The sequence below is a fragment of the Hydra viridissima genome, unplaced genomic scaffold (genome assembly GCF_058129835.1).
Source record: "Hydra viridissima isolate aposymbiotic clone 2 unplaced genomic scaffold, HvirCarnegie_v1 scaffold_11, whole genome shotgun sequence".
Classification (NCBI taxonomy): Eukaryota; Metazoa; Cnidaria; class Hydrozoa; order Anthoathecata; family Hydridae; genus Hydra; species Hydra viridissima.
In genome coordinates, this window is record NW_028324310.1 from 9731773 (window position 1) to 9754218 (window position 22446).

General features: G+C 29.0%; 1 protein-coding gene and 1 pseudogene across 5 annotated transcripts in view; one reads left to right on the forward strand and one right to left on the reverse strand.

Annotated features, from left to right (window-relative positions):
• Positions 1-22446, reverse strand: part of LOC145191419 (phosphatidylinositol 3,4,5-trisphosphate 5-phosphatase 2A-like) — a 401680-nt gene that overhangs the window by 257060 nt on the left and 122174 nt on the right. The window lies entirely within an intron of this gene.
• Positions 14369-19634, forward strand: LOC149882077 (uncharacterized; annotated as a pseudogene).

The following is a 22446-nucleotide window of genomic DNA, read 5'->3' on the forward strand; positions in this document are numbered from 1 at the left end:
TGGAAATAATTGCAACTAAATTGTCAACAGATTCAAAAAAATATGCTAGAATTGCGGGAATGTCTGAATCAAAATTAGATGAATTGGAATATGACAATAAAAAACTGTCTCATTTGAACTTAGCAATAGTGTTTTATTTAAAAAAAAGCTATGTTGAAAATATTAGAATATTATCATATATGCAACGATACGATATTGTGAGAGCAATACAAGGTTTGATGTATGATTAATAATTTGTTGTTAAATGGAAGTTGATAATTATTCAAATACAAGTACTATGCTTAAAGATATTGTTTCATCAACCTCTAAAAAATATTATTTAAAGTTATTACATGCTACAAATGATTTTGATTATTGTCACTTTATTGTAGAAAATTTTAACAATAATGCTGTTTTAAATTTTCAAGGTGATTCTGTAGTAATTGAATATTTTGATAAAAAAATTTTTTAGAAAAGTAAAAATGAACATATCAAATAATCCTCCAACAAGTATTGGTCAACAATCAAATTTGTCATTAAAAACATCGACAACAACGTCAACGTCAACGACAACAACAACAACCGTCTTAGACGAAAATGATCAACTTAATGAACATATTGCGATGTTGTCAAAAAAAAACGATTTAATATCAATACCTTTTACTAAATTTCGAAAAATTTTACCAAAACAAGCGCAAGAACCATTTAAAGAAAATTTACCTATTATCCAAGATAAATATAAAGTATATAACATGAAATACAAAGATAAATTTAGTGTTGAAGAGAAAAAAGAAGTGCTAAAGATCATACGTAAATGGCGTTATGAAAGAATATACAAAAACAAAAATTTCATACCAGATGAAACTAGTTTTCCATGTATAAAGTGGAACGGTGAGTTGCTAGTATATAAAAAATTAACAGACAAAGATATTAACGATATGAAAATGAGATTATTTCATAATTTATATTTAACGTTAAAAAAAAAAATTTAAAAAATGTTTCAATTTTTTTGATATTTTTTTCACTCGTTTATTAAATTTTTATTCATTTGTTAAATAAATTTTTGTACTTACTGTTTCATTATTTAATGCACAATAAATATGACATTTGTTATTTTATAGTCATTTGTAATTTGTAGCATTATTTTATATATAAATAAAAATGATGTAACACTTTGATTTTAACTCATTTTAATAAAAATGAATAAAAATAAAAATGGTATACATTTTTTAGAATATTAATAATAAAATGGTACGCATTCTTCATTTTTCAAAAAGCGAGTTGCAAAAACCAAGATTAATCAATGTCAAAAAAATACCATCTATGGAGGAAAATCTTGTTATATCTCCGTATCATGTTGTATTTTATGATATTAAAGAGTTTCCAACACCAAGAAATGCGCACGTAAAAAACTATTCGCTGTTGAAATTTATCAGAGGTGACATATATATTGTTCAAAACGACGACGAAGGAGAAACCGTCAATATTGATAAAGATATTGTCAAGCAGCTAGATGATATATTACTAAAAGACGAAAAAAAACGAAAGAAAATGTGTGACAGGTTAATGACTGTAAACAATAACGTTAATGTTACAAAAGGATGTTAATGTAATACTTTTTGGAATGTAATACTTTTTGGAATTAAACCCCAGTCTCTTGATAGACAGTCGAGTATACTAACCCCTATACTACCAAGGAATTTTTTCATTTATTTATTTTTATAAAACACTTTTGGTTAAAATTAATTTTATTATAAAAAACAAGGGTACAAATTTTATATAAAAGTTATCTATTTCTGTTGATACGCATGATAGGGTTTAATACTACCCTCACTTCGTTCATGCCCGCTATGTAGTCCGGGTCATGACCATCATCCTCTTCCTCCGTCTCCGTCTCCGTTTCCGTCTCTGTTTCCATCTCGCTTTCCATCTCGCTTTCCATCTCGCTTTCCATCTCGCTTTCCTCATTTTCTTCCGCTTCATCTTCTAATAAAAATTGCTCCTCTTCATTGTCTGAATCTATCCAGATAATGTCTTCTTCTGACAGGGTGGAACTAATCACTGACACCTGAAATATTTATATCGCATTATTATCCATTTATATTTATATTTATACACTATATTGTACATAAGGAAGTATTTATACCTGCAAAGGCAAATGTGCCGGCACCGGTCGCAACCGTTGGAGGAGATGGTGCACCGTCAAATATGGCCGCTCTTCTAAGGGCACTTCCACTTCACCATCAGCTAGTTTAACGCTTGTAGTAGTAGAACTCACCGCCATTTCAAATAAAAATTGGGTAGAGCTTCAAGATCTCGTCTTATCTTGTGCGCTGTACTGACCAGAATGAACCGAAACACAACTTATATATCGACTATAATCCTTTCCAGGGGGAAAATAATTCAACCAATCCCGTGACGAGTTTCGTTTTAAAACAACAATCAGAAACTCACATTTCATAATAAACAACCAATCAGAAACTCAAAATAATTTTTAGGGGGAAAATAATTCAACCAATCCCGTTACGAGTTTCGTTTTTAAACCGGGAAAATAATGGATTATTTACCCCCCTGGATTATTTAATAATTAATCTTTTAATCTTTTATTCTTTTATTTTATTTATTTTATTAGCTTAACTTTTACCTAATTTTTACCAAATGGTTCATATACTTATCATCAGGTATGTAACTGATCATAATGAGGGCCCCTTAGGAAAACTTCCCCAGGGCCGAAAATATCTCTCGGCTGCTATGATTATATATATTTAATTTGATTAATTTGCATTAAACTGCTGTATTTTAATTTTTGTTTTATTTTTTGGAATGTTTAATTTGTATTTAATAAATCATTTAAAGTTTTTTAACTAATCATTATATTATTATATAATTAGCATTATTAAGTATAATTTAGCATTAGCATTATGAGCGTTTGTCTGGGCTTTGCATGCTGAGCGCGCATCGTGAAAAAATACGCTCCAGAAAATCTGAATTTATGGAACAAATTGTAAATAAGTTTGGCAGTGAACGCAGACGACTACAATTTCTATTTACTGAATAACAATGATTTAATTCTTATGTTTTTGTTTTTTTTACATTTTCTTTAATTTTCTTTTGTCAGTGGTCTAATAAAATGACTTGATTAATTGATGCGTTTATGTAGTTTATGAAATATCACTGTTGAATTTTATTTTGCCCCCCTTGTAAAAAATCCTGCCGGCGCCCATGAACCGCAACCGGGTAACCGGTTTTATAATAAATTTTCTCGAAACCGAAAACCAGTTTTTTTAAAAGAAAAAAACAGCAAAAACGATTGTTAGTTAAATAATTTAACAAAGACTTTGTATTTTGTACTGGTTGTACGATTTTTTTTTTGTATAAGTAACTCGCTTATAAGCAACTGAATTCGATGTGAAAAAATATAAAGCAACTTCAGTTCTGAACCAATGTTAACATAAGCAACTCATAAATGCACATAAGAATCAAATCACTCAAAAAGTTCCTTTAATTACTGTGAAACACTATTTTTATGTTGGATATAAAACATAGCTTTATGTAGTTTAAAAAATTACCATACGTTTTTTTGAGAAATGAAAACATTCAATTTTGCGTTCGAATCAATTTTTTTCTCTGCAATGTAATGACTTCTTTTCGATAAACGATTTTAAAAGAAAGTAATCACAGTAGTGTTGTTGTTGTGTATGTTGCTGACAACGCTGTTAAGATCATGAGTAAGAGAAAGCAGACAAGTTTGTTCAACTTTGGTTGTACCAAAAAAACAATGGATTACCGGATTAAAAGCGCATGACGTCAATTGGGGATTACAATATGCGCTACAAAATAGAGCTTAGTTAGTTTGGATTCAGTTTTTGTCAAAAAATGGAGTCAGAATTTTTTGATATGAGCCAAAAAAGTGTTGAAGATGAATTACTTGCAATTTTTTTAGACGCAGTAAAATTTTTTCCAGACGAAGTGAAGGACAACCCTATTGATGATTTGCCTGAAGAATCAGAGGGAGAAGACGAGGAACTAGATAGACAAGTAGAAAAATCAGACGGACAAGAAGTCGAAGGAAGTGGAGATGAAGAAAATAAAGATCCAGCAGAAAAGAGAAACATTTTTGATCTTTTTTCTTATTAGAATTTAAGTGATTTTAGTTGTAAAGAGCACTCTTCTGTTAAAGACTTGATATTAAACCGTATTTTGTCTCTTATTCGTAAAAACACTGAAATTTAGGCTAAGAAACTTAAGCAACTATTAAGCAACTCGAGATATAGAAATTGGGTGAAAAATAAGCAACTCGAGATCTGACCGAAATTTTAAGTTGCTTATACAAAAAAAATCGTGTATTAGGTTATTAACAGATTTACCACAGATTTCATGTATTGACCAGTTATCAATTGATATTGAAAATACAGATATTGTGAGTATAATGAAATTTTAAAAAGTACTTTGACAACGCATTTACTTTTATTTACTTCTATATTTTTATACCGATTATAAATGTATTACAGATTGACAAAGTATTTTAACAATATATAAATTTTAAAATATTTATAGTAACCAAAACAAAACAATCCAACAAAAATCAGTACCACTAACTGGAAGTATTTTACTCTCTTTTTGGTAAATTTTCTTATTTAAATTGTGATAACAATATAAAGTTAAAAATAAAGAAGAAAAAAAAAAAAAAAAGAATTTGTTGTTAACAAATTTGTTTTTGTAATGTTAAGAACTGCTGCATTTTTATATTACTTTAAATATTATAAATTTTAGCATTATTATACATTATTCTATTATAAACTGATAGCAACATCGCCGGTAATTTCTTTAAAAAATTACGTTCTTCAATGAAATTTTATCTGTTGGATGCACTAGTCTTCCTAAAATATTACTTCATCAAAAAAAAAAAAAAATTTTAAGTGACAGTTACTTCATTATAATGTGTGCTTTTTGCAGTGCACTTTAAAATATTGTTGATGTTAAAAAAAATGGTTTTGCTAAGTTTTTTTTTTCTTACACTTTTTCTTTAGTATACAAATCCAAATCCAGTATATAATTTAAGTAGGTTACATTGGATTTTTATATCAATTATAATAGTTCGTTTTTGTAACATAAAAACCGGTGTAAAACCAGTTAAGCGGTTGTACAATTTCAAAAAAAACCTAAAAACGGTTTTTTGAAATTCTTCGGTTTTCTCCAAGCCCTAGTAAGAAGTATTTATTATTTTAATTTGTTTAGCGAAGATTTAACGTCATCATTGTTTTGAAAATGCGATTGCTTTATATTCGAGAACATTTCAATTTGTTTCCACGCCACAAATTTAAAATAGTTAAAGAATTCGACTACTTTTCTTTTCTCGTTTGCGAAATACCATTGTGCATTTCTAGCTAAAAAGAATCTCTTTATAAAAACACGAGAAGAAATTCTTTTAAAGAAAGTTTCAAAAGCTGAAAGGAAATAGTGAAGATTTTTATGACATGAGTTTTTTCAATCTATTTTACGATAAAAATGACTCATTACTTTCAGTAGGGGAACCTGTTGAACCTTTGATCACGTTATACCTTTGACTACGTTGTACCTTAAGCCACTCTGTCTTGTTGGCCTAATGTTATCATTTTGCAAAAACGTGAAGTGCCATTTGAAATATTAGTCCATGACGACTCTTTTTGCCTTAAAATATCATGATTGGGGAAGATTGTGTTGATCCACAAGAAATTACAAGTTTTAACTCTTAAAAAGTTAATATTTATGTTCATCTTATTTTGATATTTACAGATGATTTATTAAATAACTCTACCACTTACAGTTTGATGATTGATGCATAGTTTTTTGAGTTTTAAATATTAAGATTTCTGTGTTATTTATATCTTAAATAAATGTGTAAGTTAGATTCAAGCTTTTCTTTTTAATATTTTTTGCCCTAAAAACATATCACCTAATATCCATGAATCTGTGAATATGTAAAACATGAAACGAATAATCAATAATTATAATTTGCTTTTAGGTGGCCCAAGTCACCACCACTATAGGGGTGACTTTGACTCACCGTAAAAATTGAAAAAATAGGGTAAAAGGTATAAAACTTTTGTTTCTTATTTTAATTTCTTTGACATCGTGCACACCTAATGCAATTTATATCAACATATTAGTCATTTATAATTAAATTTTGAAAAAAAAAAAAATTTTTTAATTAGACTCAAAGTCACCTCATTTTACAGTATACTAGAACAAATTCTCGTAAAAATTTCTTGCTTAAGATTTTACAGATTTTTTTCAATTTGTTATCAGCTAATAACATCCAACTTACGGTCAAAATCTTTGAACTATGGTGTGGACCAGAGGAGTTTGGTTTAAGTATTCAAATAAAGATATTGTTTGTGAGCGCGAAAATATAATTTTGTCATATTGGATAAAGAATGGCTTTGTTTATTGGCCATATCGAGAGGAAGTTATAAGTTTAGTAAACAACTTCATAAAAAATAATATGTTCAAATGTCTTCTTAGTTTTTTTTTTAATTTTTGATCAAATTTTGTTCTAAATTTGAGTTTGTCCACCATGTTTTGTCCGATACTGTATAATACCACATTAAGGCGGTTCTCCACTAGTCGGAAAATGTCGCGACGCGCGATATTTTTCGCTGCTCAACATGCGCAGATAAATCAAACTTGTGTACCGCAAAAATGTGTCAATCTCCACATGTAAACAAAAGCGTTTTTTGCTTTATAAAAAGCAATAAAAATGGAAAAAGATGGAAAAGTTAAGATTTTTACTTCTTGTCAGAAAGTTATACATGAATATTTATATATGGCAAAGAGAAAAAAGAAAAAAGAAAAAAAGACGTTTTTGGATAAGAAAGATTTACAACGAAAGAAAGTTAAAGGGGGAATATCAGACTCTTTTTAATGATTTGACACTTTATGATCATGAGATTTTTAAAAAAACATTTTCGAATGTCCCCTTCAACTTTTGAAAAACATTTACAAATTGTGGCTCTTGATATAACAAAAACTAATACGAGAATGCGTAAACCTAATTGTGCACAAGAAAGACTTGCGATAACAGTAAGGTATTTGGCAACTGGGGATGCACACACTACAATAGCGGCTAATTATCGAATGTCATTAAACACTGTTGGTAGAATAATTTATGAAACTTGAAATGCTATTTGCAACAATTTGTTACGAGAATACGTAAAAGCGCCTAATTCTAAAACTGAGTGGGAAAAAATTGCACACGAATTTGAAACATGATGGCACTTTCCACATTGTGTTGGTGCCATTGATGGTGAGCATGTTAAAATGTTTGCTCCGAATCAATCAGGATCAAGCTATTTTAACTATAAAAAGACACATAGAATAGTATTAATGGCCGTCTGATGCTAAGTACCGTTTTATTTTGGTAAGTATTGGTGATAGTGGCAGACAAAGTGATTGAAGTGTTTACAACAATAGTCAATTAGGATTTGCCATAGAGAACAACATTTTAAAAATTCCAAGAGATTCAAAAATATCTGATAACTCTCAAAAAATTTTGCCCTAAGTTTTCGTTGCAGATGATGCATTTGGGTTAAAAAGACACATGATGAAACCCTATGCTTTTAAAAATCTTTTAACTGATAAACTTGTTTTCAACTATAGATTTAGTAGAGCACGAAGAGTTGTTGAAAATGCCTTTGGAATTGCATCGAGTAGATTTCGTGTTTTTCATAGACCAATTATAGCTAATGTTGAAAATGTTATTGCAATAATAAAGGCTGTAGTTGCTTTACATAATTTTCTAATGATTGAAAATATAAATAGCAATAATAGTTACTGCCCTTCAAACTATGTCGATCAGGATGGACAGAATGGAATACAACTTGGTGATTGGAGAAAAGAGGCACCAAGTGTAAATGGTTTAGTTATAACGGGTCCGCCATCTAACTTTTTTTTTTTCAACTAGTGCTTATTTCGTGAATGGTAACACTTAGCTTATGTCTGATTTGACAGATAATTAGTTTTATCCTTCCACTGAATGAATATGGTTGTGTATACGCTTGAACAACGCTGGGAAATATTGCGTCATTACTTTGAAAATCATGGCAATGTTGCAGAATGTGTGCGAAAATTGCGTACGGATTTTGGAAGAAGAGAAGCACCGTCAGCTCCGTAAAACTGGCATCCTCATCGATAAACCAAAGCGTGAAAAGCCAAAAACAGTGCGTATACCCGAGAATATTGCTGCTGTGGCAGAAAGTGTGCGTGAAGCGCCATCAACATCAATTCACCGTCGTTCTCAACAATTGAACATTTCGGAGACATCGTTGAGACGAATTTTGCATAAAGACCTTGGTATGACGCCATACAAAGTCCAATTGGTTCAGGAGTTGAAGCCAACTGACCATCCAATGCGTTTTCGCTTCACTAAGTGGGCCTGCGATCGACTTATAGAAGACGCCGATTTTGCCAAAAAAATCATCTTTTCAGATGAAGCTCATTTTGATCTTGGCGCGTATGTAAACAAGCAAAATTGTCGCATTTGGGGCACAGAAAACCCGCACGCATACATTGAAAAGCCGATGCACCCAAAACGAGTCACTGTTTTGTGCTGATTTTGGTCCAGAAGCATAATTGGGCCATTTTTCTTCGAAAATGAGCAAGGAGTGGCCGTTACAGTCAATGGCGATCGTTATCGGGCCATATTGACGGAATTTTTGTTCACAAAAATTGAAGAGGAGCATATTGGCAACATTTGGTTTCAACAGGACGGCGCTACGTGCCACACAGCCGAAGCTACACTCGATGTTTTGCGCCCTGTTTTTGAAGATCGCATTATCAGCTGCAGAGCCGATGTCGTTTGGCCATCTCGGAGCTGCGATTTGACACCGTTGGACTATTATTTGTGGGGTGCCCTCAAAGATAAGTGTTACGCCGACAAGCCAGAGAAAATTGACGCTTTAAAGGACAATATTCGTGAAGCCATTGGTGAAATACAGCTGCACACAATCGATAATGTGCTTAAAAATTGGACCGATCGTGTAGGCTACTGCATGGCCAGCCGAGGCAGCCATTTGAATGAAATTATTTTCCATTATTAACCGGAAAGATTGTACTTTCAAAAAAAAAAAAAGACATTTGAGAAAATATTCAGTAGTTTTTTTTTATAGCATTTTCAAAAAAAAAGTTATTTGGCGGACCCGATATTTAGGACATCAAATAACTACTGACACTGCAAAAAAAGTAACGGACTCCTTTAAGAATTCTTTAATCAAGAAGGTGCAGTAGATTGGCAATTAGATATCGTAAAGCGACTAAAATAAAATTAAACTTATTATACATTATATTATATGCAAAAGTATAATATATTAGTTAATAATAATTACTTTTTTATTTTTTATCTTTAAGAGAAAAATAAATACAACTAGTAAAATACAACTTCTAAGTGTCTTCATATTCAAATCCAAATTCTATTTCAAATAAAAAATGATTTATTTTTAACCAGAGTTGTTATCTGTCCAATATGACCAAGACAAATTTTCTGCCGACATAAAATATGTCCGAAATATTTTTCTGCCAACTTACTCTGACATAATTTTATGTCTGAGATATTATCTGCCGACATAAAATATGCAAGAAATATTTTTCTGCCAACTTACTTTGACATAACTTTATGTCTGAGATATTATTTATTATATTATATCATTTTCCAATTTTTCCAATTACATTTTGCTGAGCAGCTAAAATTTAGCCAAACTGTCGACCTTCTTGAGTAAGTATGCCTAAGGTTCTTTCAGCTATTTGCCCGTCCTTCACATATCCACAGCTAACTCCAAGCACGTTTCTTCCATATCGCGACGCATAAGCGTGAATATAAAATGTCATAATGCCCTTTTTCAAATCGCGGCTGTTTCAAAATGATTCCGTCACTTTATTTTGAACAAATTTCATCAATGAAATTTTGAGACTATGTTTTTACATTCTAATAATAAAAAACATTTATCTATCTTCAACAAGCTGTTCAGGAAACTTCCTGATGAACCTGTCAAAGGAGAAACAGTTTGTTGAAGATAGATAAGTGTTTTTTACTTATATATATATATATATATATATATATATATATATATATATATATATATATATATATATATATATATATATATATGTGTATATATTTGTATATAGCAAAATAAAGTTTTATACCATCTTGATGAAAATTTACTGAAAGCTATTTCCATGAATTTACTTTCATATTTCTATCTTTTTAGTCTTTTTCATTTGTTTCCCAGAGACACCGAAATTTGCGAACGGCCTCAATAAAGCTTTCTTATCAAATCCACCTCCTATTTGATCTTCATTTGATTCATTTTCATTATATTCTATCGATTCTATATCAGATATATCCATCTTTATTTTCATTATTTTTCATTTAAGTAATGTGATTGGTTTGTTTTGAATCGAAATATAGTCGAGGAGCGTAAAGTCAACAAACTTTCAACTATTTGCGTAGCGGGTTTTTTCGCAGCGAAATTTTTATCCCTGTATTGTTGATTCATCTGCGCATATGGAGCAGCGAAAAACTATCGCGCGTCGCGACATTTTTGGACTAGTGAAGAACCGCCTTTATATTTTAATTATAATATAGTTCTTCAAACTGGTGATAACCTATATGTTTGGTTAAAAGTATTATTTTGGAGTTTATTTTTTCTATGGCATTACATTTTGTAAAATTGTTTAAGAAAACAAGACAATATATTATTTGTGGTTAGTGTTGCTTTGTTCATTATCCTGAAATTTTGTTCAATATCCTATAAAATTTTTAAAGATTTTGTACTCAGTTAATTTTTTTTAATGTCTAAAGATATCCTAATACCGTCTTAATTTTAGCTAAACAAACTTTATATTTCAATTTATCAATAATTTTGAAGTAATGATAGTACATTAAAACGTCTACACTAGCTATAAATAAAATACGAGGGCAGTAATAACCTCCAAGACTTTAACCGCATTTTACTAATTTTTGTAAATTGGTCTATTGAACAAACCAATTCTAGGGTGACGAGATAAAGCAGAGCTTTTAAGTTACAAATCTACAGTAGGTGAATTCATAGTCTTTATGAGAACCTTGATACCAAAAAATCCAACTCTTGCTAAGTTAACTTTGCTAAAGTACAAGGTAAATACCTAAATAAATTAAAGCCATCAATACTCACAAAATGAAAGTTAATCAAAGTCTTGATGTTTTATATCTGACCATGGACCTATAAGAGATGGACGTGCAACCTATTGTTTTACATCAAAGAGGCCGCAGAAATCAGCGAGCTATGCGAGTTTGCGACAAACTCTAAATTTTCACCCGTCATCAAAAAAACTGAGAAAATGGTAGCCCAAAATTTTAAAACAGAAACTCTGATCACGTGGTATTAGTTTAAACTTTTATAGCATTTCTTTAACAAGGCTGTTCAGGATAAAGTTACTACTTCACGCATTGACATATAACTTAACAAATCACACCAAGGTAAAGGAAATTAATTGTAGGTACGAATAGATTTTCATCATTTTTCCAAGATAAATGTTTTCAAATTTGGGAACTTTTTTCGTGTAAACAAAGTTCCGTCAATAATAAAATAGACCTTTAAGGATTATTTTAAAACGACTTAAAGAAGTATAAGCGAAATTTAAGAAAGCTTAAATAAAAGTTCAAGGTCTGGATTCATTCAACTCCTTGGTCCTTCATTCACCAGGCTTAATTTTGTGAATTTTTGAGTATTTTTTCCGAAATGTCGCCATTTTTTGCCCCGAATACTTTATAAGCTCCATTATATGTATTCCACTATTCATTACTTTTTTTAATAGGTGTATTTTCTCAAATGGGATTTTTTATAATTTTTTCTTTTTGTCTAATAAAAATTAGTTTATATATAGCTGGTAAATCATATTATGTTAATATTAAATACTTAGTTATAATTGCGGTTTTTCATAATTAGGCTTTGCTAAATTCTTCAAAACTGTGACAAATTATTTTATTCTTTACTGTATTTATATTCATTTTATGTGTGTGTGTTAAACTCTTAAAAGGCTACATTGAACCAAAAACGGTGGGAACTTTAAAAGAGGTTTTGAAGTATGCTCATGGTATTGATATTGATTTTGACGAAGCAAGTATACATCCACGTTCATTATGTAACAAGTGCAACATGAAATTATATCATATTGGAAAACAAAAAATACAAAAAGACTATAAGTTTACTTTGCCATATCAGTTTAAACAGCATAATGAGCAATTTGATATTTGTAAAACAAATTTATCTGGCAGACCAATATCTTCTAAATCTGCAAAACTTACTAATTTGAAAAAAGAAGCTGAGCAGTTTTAGATGAAGTGTTTTGATGACAAGTTTGTGTCAATAGATATGCTAGACTATGTTATAATTTTTAAAACCATTACGCTTATAGATGATAATTTATGGACTTCGCATAATTTTAACAAACAAATTTCAAAGGAGAATAAAGTTATTAATAAATTGCCAAAATTTCTTAATGAAACAACTGCCATTCAAACTTTCTCATTTGTTAAGAGTGCAAGAATTTGCTCTGGTAATTACAATTTTTCTGAATTAACTAAGCAAAAACTAATAAAAGTAAGTCCAGAAAATTTTGAGTCAAATTCAAAGGCAGATGTTAGCATTATCAGTGAAGATATATATAACTTTTTTGTTGCTGTTTTTAAACCTTTTTTAATATTGTAATTTTTTTTTTTTTTTTTGTAATTTTGTTTTTGTAATTTATTTTAAAAATATAAGTTTTATATTTGGTTTGTTTTTCTCTTTTTTAATTAAAATTTAATGTTCTACAACAATTAAAGTTAAATATAGTTAAATAGATTCATTACACAATCTTCATTTGATATCATAATATAACAATCACCATAAGATATAAACAATCTATTGTTAAAAATAACTAATTGGTAGTTTAATTTACTGAACTCTCTCTGCTTTTAAAGTTTTCTATAAGCCAAGACAAAATGTTTAGCTATATAAATCCAATTTATTTATATCTCAATTTGATTTTATCTTTTTATCTGTATTACTTTGGCTGCTTGAAGCATTTGTTATTTTGCTTTTTAATTAAATTATTTTAAATCTATTGCAATGTCTTATAAATTAAACTAAAGAGTACTAAAAAACAACATGTCATGACTTCATAAAACAACACCGACAAGCTGCATCATGACAGTTTAAGTATTAAGAATAACAACGAGTCACCGAAACTCAGGTATATCGTGTTCCAGTTTTTTGTCTTTTTTTTTTTTTTTCTTTCTTCCTGCGTCTACTTATGATACAACTTTTTATTTAGGCTTATCGTATGACGAATTAATGCAATATAAAAAATAAGTTTACATTGTTTTAAACTTGTTTTACAGATGTTTGATTGTAAAATAACTTTTTTTTGTTTGAAACGTATTTGTACACGAATGTTTAGTTATTTAAAAAAATTTATTAAATTGTGTACATTTAACGTTTTGAAGGCTATCATCTTTTATAAACACATGTAACAAGTGTATACCATATAATAGATAACTCATGTATAAATTACTTTCGTTTTACATTAAATTGATTAATAAAAATTCAACAATATTTCAGCTTTACTTTTTAGTCTATTTGAAGCATGTTAACGCGTTGATATTTTGTGATCAATAACTATAAACGTATAAACGTATAAAACTCAAATCGTATTTATGGCAAAATAATTAGTATTGGCTTTTAGTAAATAATTAAAAGCAGTGATTTTAAGCAGTGATTTTAAACAGATTAAAAGCAGTGATTTTAAAATTACCTATTTAACATTTTTAATAACAGACACAAACATGAAGTTAGGCCAAATGTCTACTAACTCAAAAGATAACAAAAAAACATCACAGTAACAACACACACCATAAGTTAATACATGTATATTATATAACTTAAGTAAGATAATATTCATATATAACAAAACATAAGTAACGACATTACGCAAAATGTTATTAAAATACATTATGTATTTTTAGAATAATCTTTAAAAATAAAGGCTTGAAAACAACTAGACCTAAAGCAGTAGCAATTTGACACTAAAAACTATCGTGTAACCCTCTGTTAAAAGTACATCACTTGGCTGGCAAAGTTGACCAATCTTGCTCTACACGTTTACCAAGTCACAGCACTTTGAAAACACGGAAACAACATAATATAAACATATGTACCAACTATAAACACAATAAATGTGTTTAAATATGTAGGTTGGCAGACTATCCCATGGCTCAGAATCAGGTCAAGTTTTTCGTTTGCCGTCGAATTGTTACGGAAAAAATGAAATAAATCTAGTCACGAGGTAGATTAAAGTAAATATTAGGAGGTAGATTTAAGTAAATATTAACATGGATCTATTTTTAAATAATTGTGATAATAATTTCAGTTTGAACAGTTCTGAGGAAAGCTCTGACGAAAGCTCCGAGGAAAGTGTAACTTCAATAGGTTATTTATTTTAGACAGATTAATTTATTAAAGATCTAGATTATAGGTTTTGATCGTAATACCTCACTTTTTTATGTTGCATCAAGTTTAATCAATAAAGCTATTAAGCTAAAAAAGAAATTAGACAAATTTTACTTTGCATTTCTTTTAGACTTTTTATTTTTGAAACTATTTTATTATTTTAGAAATTGCTAAATACAATGCAAATGTCCCAGAAATTAATTTTATGCAAGTCTACTGGCAAAAAATCAATTTCTGGGACATTTGCAAATCATTATCAATGCGATCTACTAAGTAAATCGCATTGACAATGGTTTGTTTTTATGTTAACAATTAAGCATAGACAAAAAATAATTTCATTAAACTTTGGAATTTATCATTTGTTTTAGGAGAAAAAAATAAACTCATTTATCATTTTAAGTCACACGAAGAGTCATTGGAATGTATTAAAAAATACGAACTAGCAACAACAACGCGATTTGTAGTGTATTATGCTAATAAGAATTTTGGTCAAACAGGTAAGATAGAACTCAGGTGTGTTCTTACTTTCAAGTTATTTTCAGGATTTTAAATTATTTAATTTGCACTCATTTACTGAATGTTTTTTTTTTTTAGATACAATTACAGAGAGTCATAATGTATTATGGGAAGATCTTTCTGTTTCTTATTCAGGAACTCCTTATATAGTTGTTTCTTCTAAAGTGTTAGAGTGTCACCATGGGTTTGACAGAAATATTTCAAAAAAGAATAATTACGAAAAAAATAAAAAAATTTGTGATGTAAGTTGATCTTTCTTTTTAACTGTTTTCTATAAATTTAGTATTTTAAATTTATTATTTTATGTAATATAATCTTATAATATTACAAGAACATAATATTTTTTTATTTATATAAATTAGTTATTCATAAAATATGTAAACGATAATTTTAAAGGTTTTTTAAACATTTTTAGATAATTTCATTTGTTAACTTGTTAACTAAACTATTTTTAGAAGGGTGATCATTGCTTTCAAAAAAAATATATACCATTCTACAAGAGTAAAAAGTTTAAGTGCCGTGCTAAAATAACTATGAGAGAAATAATTCACTTTCCTGAATTTAAGGTATATAAATAAATTAACTATTTTAACCCTAGAAAGTAAAGCAAAAAGTTTCAAGTCTTTTATTGTTACATTTCGATATCACAAAAAACTGTATGGCGAAAAAATAATGCCTCAAAACATTTAAGACAAAAATTAAAAACTTCAACCTTAAATGAATTACAGTATAGTCGAACCATTGTAGATGTCATTGACGATTTGTCCTCTCATGATAAACATCCAGTTGGGCAGGTATATATTGAATCTAAACTGAAAAATATTAACAGAAAAAAAAAAATCAAAATAATAGTTGTATATGTTGTATATCCTTTTTATTTTTTGCTAAACATTTTTAGGCTGAATTAATATCTCAAACAATTGATCCGCAAATTTCTCAAAAAATAGAAGAGTATGTCAAGGAAGCAATATATAACATAAAAGAAATGAAACGCCTTCTTCGACATGCTGTCATAGATATTTTTGATAGTGAAAACCTTCCTACTCCAAATAATAGGGGATTTTATCCATGTGCTAGTAATATAAGATCGCATATTGTTAAAATGAGACAAAAGTTAAGGTAAAATTTTTTTTCAGATGTCTCTAAGCAACCATTATGACTCATTATACCTCATTATAAAGGTATAATGAGTATAACTCATTATAGCTTTACTCTTTACTTGTTTTTGTATTTGAGCAACAATTTATAAACTTCCAAACCAATAATCTTCTTTTTTCTTTTCTCATGTATATTTTCTTTCATTACATGCTTGTATTCCACTTGCATACTGATAAAACTGTCCTAATCTATGCTTCACTGTTATAATTCATCACAAATTTTACCAGTGTCTTCTTGATACTGTATATTTTGGTAACTAATAAATACTAATACCTCCAAGTTTTAACTCAATTTCTTTTTTTTTTCTCAATGTTTATAATATAGTGCTAGTTTTGCGTATGGTAATTTTATAGGTATTCCATGATTGATCAAGAATGTCTCTTGAAAAAGTGTGATGAATGGAAAAAAAGTGATCCATTCATTTAAGTCTTACTTCGACCAAAATGCGAAGTCACAGTAAGTCAAAATTTTGAAAAAAATTCTACATTTCTGTTTGTATATCAGTCACAGTGGCAACAAGACCTTCTTTTGCGGTATGGAAATGAAATAATACTTCTTGATGCTACTTACAGAACTACAAGATATTCCCTACCCTTATTTTTTTTAACTGTAAAGACTAACATAGATTACCAAGTAGTAGCCACTTTTGTCACAGAAAATGAAACGAAAAATGCTGTCACTGAAGCATTAACTATCATAAAAGATTGGAATTCATCCTTTCAGCCTTCTTTTTGTATGACAGACTATTGCAATGAAGAGATTGAGTCATTAGAAACTGTTTTTCCAGGTAAATATGCTTAGTGTCTGTAACTTTGATTACTGTCCTTTAGAATTAATTTGGAGTTTCACAATTTATCTTTTTTTAAGGTTGTCATGTCATCATATGTGATTTCCACAGAGAGCAGGCATGGGATCGATGGCTTTCCAAAAAAACAAACAATTATTCAGATTTTAAAGGAAGCATTATTTCAATACTGCGACGCATTGCAAGAGCGCAAAATAAAAATGAAATACAGGCAGCAATTGAGAAGCTAAATACTTCAAATTTTTGGTTGGATGGTAAATTTCATAAATTTAAGAAGTATATAACTCATTATTGGTTATGCAACAAAGAAGTAAGTTTATTTTTAATTTAGTCACCATAATTACCAGATTTTATGCCAGATGATTTTATGTAAAATTAATATTTTGCATGTGTGCTCAATTTCTATTTCATATTTAAAGCTTGGTTCATAACATGGTTAACAAAAACTACATCATAATTATTATAATCATCTGTTGTGTCATTAATTGTGTTATCATACTTGCCTATTTTACCATGCTTCTGAATATTTAAAACTGCTCAAAGGATTTTGCTGCCTAACATTTATAAACTGCAAAATGCTTAATACATTTTTTTGACATTCAATAGTAAAATATTAATAACAATAACTTAGTTTCAAATTTTGTGAAGTTAAATGATTAACTGTTTGTTTTTTTTAATATATAAGATGCTCAAATCTTTACATCACAGTCACAGACAATAACATAGAGTTTAGAACATAGCATAGCTTTAGGCTGAATTTAATATTTAAACTTGTTAATTGTTTTATAAATGTCAAACTTATTTTTGCATTTCATTAAGGGATGGATATGGGCCTATCGCCAGGATCGTCTATTAGTCAATCTAAATACAAACAATGGTCTTGAAAGACAAAATGAAACTTTTAAGTACACCTATCTTCAGCGCCACAAAAACTCATCTATTACTGGAATGTTAACCTTATTAATTGAAGAGTTTTTTGCTGATAAATTTGAACAGTAAGTATATACTTTCATATTATATATTTATTATCTTTAGTATATAGTCAAAACATGTATTTTATTATTACTGTAATTTACTTATATTGTTACTGTGTTAGCTTAAAGATTTTTATTTACTTTCTTTTAAGTTATTCAGAGTCCAATTACAAAATGAGTCATGGATATAAACGCTACAGTGTAAATGTACCTGAATACTTGTTTAACCGACCACATCATTTTGTTAAACTGTTTAAAGAAACAAGCTTTGGCTAATAGTTTTGATATAAATGGGGTGAAAATGGAAGGTCATGGAATATTCTCAATAAATAGTTTTTCAAATAAACAGAAAAGCAACACTGTTTATTTTGGAGATGAAAATACCATGCCGAGTTGTACTTGTAAAGACTGGCTACGATCATGTTACTTATGTAAACACTTTTTTTTAGTATTTAGAAAATTTCCAGAAACATGGTCATGGGATTCTTTATCATTGTTATACAGGCAATCTCCGTTTTTAAATTTACATATAATTAATAATGATATGGTTTTAAATGATTCAAATATATATCAATCCAAGCATGATGATAAGAATAGTCATGATTACGTTAATAATGTTTATACTAAATTACCATCAAATCAATTAGGTATAGTTAAAAGAAAAAAATCATCTAAATCCTCTGAAGTGCGTGAAATGCTTAGCACTATTAAAAATTTAACATTTGATTTTGATGAAACATCAGAAGAAATTAATTATCTTCATGGAATGCTTTCAAATGTTTTAGGAAATCTATATCAAGCAAGGAATAAGGAAAAAGGCTTACCAGTGAGAACAACGCATTCACATGATTATGTAGCCAAAAATCATACAAAAACAGTCGATCTGCCTATTATTTAAAAAAAAGTATCCGCACATCGAGTAGGTAAGAAAAATGAATTGTTTAACTTAGCATCTAACATTAAAATTGAATACATTGCATCTGAAGCACCAATACAAGAGTGTATCATTACAGATGATCAAATAACAGGGGATATTACATTTACAACCAACAAAACCATTGGAAATGTAGCTTCTGAAAGTAACACCGAATATGCAATTTCAAATGTTCCACTACTTTTAAGTAATGATTTAGAAGATCTTTTAAATAACCGAATATTATCTGATAGTGTAATACATTGTTTCCAAAACTTGATTAAAAAAAGTCATTTAACATCAAATGGACTTCAAGATCCAATATTAGGACAAAAATTATCCAATATTAGGACAAAAAAGTTTCACAACCATTTGTTCAAGTTATTCATAATGGGAACAACCATTTGCTTGCTCTTAGCACATATGGTTGTGAATATGGAGAAATAAATGTACTAGACAGTAACTTTCAGGGTCATCTATCCTTAGCTACACAGAAGCAAATATGTCATCTTTTAAATTACAATAAACCCATGATCAAAGTAAATGTTTTACCAGTGCAGCAGCAAGAAGGGTGTGTAGACTGCGGTTTGTTTTCACTGGCTTTCATTAAATTTATTTTATCAAACAATAAAAACCTTGTTGAAAATATTTGGTTCAATCAAAAACAATTTAGAAGTCATGTTCTTCTGTGCTTGAAAAAAAATGTAATGCAATCTTTTCCACTTTCAGATCTTGCAGGTCGTCGATGCCAGTTAAAAGAATTCATGCTAAAACTCTTCTGACATTTTATTTTGGTTTGGACTGTTTCTTGGATTAAGCTACATTTGCAAAGTATGTTTTTATACATATTTTAATGATATTCATATTTTAATCTCTCTCTCATATATATATATATATATATATATATATATATATATATATATATATATATATATATATATATATATATATATATATATATATATATATATATATATATATATATGTACTATTGCTTGGTAGTTTTTAATTTTACCATTGTCAGGTCAATTTTAGGTTTTTTCGAAAAAAAAAGTTATTTTAAAGACCGAAATAAGTTCGAAATCAACTCAGGGAGTACGAAAAAGTACAAACAACACCCATTTCTTTTTTTTGGTCAGAATGGCAAAAAATGGGCGCTTACAAAGCATAATTTTGAGAACAGTTATTTGATTTTTGACCAAAAACAAACAAAAATAATTGTTAAATTACAGTTTAACCAAATTGGGGTTGCAGATGAATCCTCAGTCACCCACTTCTCTTGTTGTATTTATAAATTTGAATATTATTAATATTACATAATTTTAATTTTTTAATTTTATTTCAGAAATAAAAGTATCATGGTGAGTTTTGATGCAATGGTGTAAAGTGAAGAATCTCCGTTAGTGATGATGAGAACTGCTTCCAAAAAACGGTTATTTTCATAACGACATATTGTTAAAAATATAATGTCATAGAATTTATTTTACATTTCAAATTGAGAATATATTCTCACCCTATTTATTTTTATAATTAGGGCTGTTTCAATGTGACGGTGACAAATACAATATTATTCTATTGGGCTATACCCGCAAGAGATATCCATTTTGTCGGCATGTAAATTTATTAAAAGTTTTTGCAAATGAAAGCCTCAGATAACAAACTTATAATAGGGCGCGCAGTAAATTGCCTACACCAAGCTAGGACAAAAAATTTTTCCTACAATGCAATCAATAATATTTTAGTCAATCATTGATTAGTTATGCATTAGTTGATTTGTATAATCGTTCACGTGGTTTTGTCGCGCAAAATATTTGATGCTTTTTGAACATTTAGATATGTTTAATTTTAAACAAATTATTAGAGAATACACTTTACACAGTCTTATAGAGCAAAAAACGCTCTATCCAACCATATATAGTATTAAACTATAAACTTATTTTAAGACATTGAAAGTTTCATTAAAAAAAAACTATTTGCAATCGTTCACGTAGTTTTGTCCGCAGCTGTATATTCCTGACGATCATTATTATATTCACCGTCCGATGAATGACAATCATTATTATATTCACCGTCCGATGAATGACAATCATTATTATATTCACCGTCCGATGAATCATTATTACATCCGACAAATCAGACTATAAGTAATCTTTATTATCGCACATAGTTTTATTGCCATTCTGATGTGGTGGGACAATTGAGTTTAAAGCTCCAAACGGTAAAACCATTTAATGACCAATCCTCACGGCCTAAGTAATCAGATTTTTTAATTGTCCTAAAGCATCGGCAGTTCATTTAGACTAAACTGGCCCTCGGATTTCGATTATTTTCTGTAATGCGGTAAGTTTCAATATATAGGTTATAAACAGGGGGCGCTTAGTTTCGAATGCAATATTTAGTTAGGTAATCGCGATGCTGTAAATTTTATATAACAAAATCGCTGTCATTTCTGCAGTGCTAAATCATTGACGCTAGAACCAAATTTGGACAGCTTATTTCTAAATTAAGTTAACTCTTTTGAGCTTTGTTTAAAACAACATACGAACTCGCATAAAATTAGGAACTAGAACCCTAATTAACTGAGTACTTTGCAAGTACTTGCATTGCAGACCTTAGCGATATCTTGACTATAGCAAGTCAACTGAATAGACACTAACCTTCACCGATAAAAACGGGTAAAAATTGGCGAAGGAGAAAAACCCGTTTAATAATATAATCTGTTCTACGTATTTTCAGTTTGAAAATATATATATCAGACTTTTATTAAACTATGAGGTTCATTTCTTTAAAAAAAACCATAATCTAATCTGTCTAGGTCTATATTTTTTCATGTAAAATATTCTGCACAAACTATTTGGCATTAAAACTGAAAATAATATATTTCTAATTAATTTCCAGGCATAAATAACTTCTTCAAAAACTTCTATTATTTAAATTCAACTTATGGGATAATTTAGAGACCAGATCGTTTCACGGAGTTGTCTTGGTCAGCAAAATATTTTTAAGGACTTGATAATAATTAAGTCGACAACAATCTCAACCTCCACCGGACAAATTATTAAAATTTATTTATACTATTAAAAATTTCAAATTTTTGAAAATAAACCAATGCATTAAGTTAAAACTCTCAAATTGCAACAAAAAAAAAAAGAAAAAAATTATTGTTGTATATAAAAAATAACTTGACCAAATTGAATAGTTCGCTATCCTTCTTCTTACAATCTTTAAATAAAGTCACAGACAAATCGCACAATTGCATATATTAAAGCCCTTTTCATAATCATCAATTTACCACATAACCGAGTAGAAGTTGATCGAACTCGCGTAATCCAAACAGTTTAAATATGCTTTCTATAACTTCTAGCATACTTGTAAGCTATACGCTTTACAGTATTTCGGCACTTGTAGTATTTGCCAAAAATTTAAATTCAAATTAAACTTTCGTTTTATCTTTGAGATAATTAAAAATCATATTTTTTCCTTACGTTAATGAAGTTCAACGAATTATAGTGGTACAATTTATTTTTAATTTAACCTTCAACGTTTTCAAAATTTTCAATTACTTAATTCATGTGCTATATATGAATATTGTAG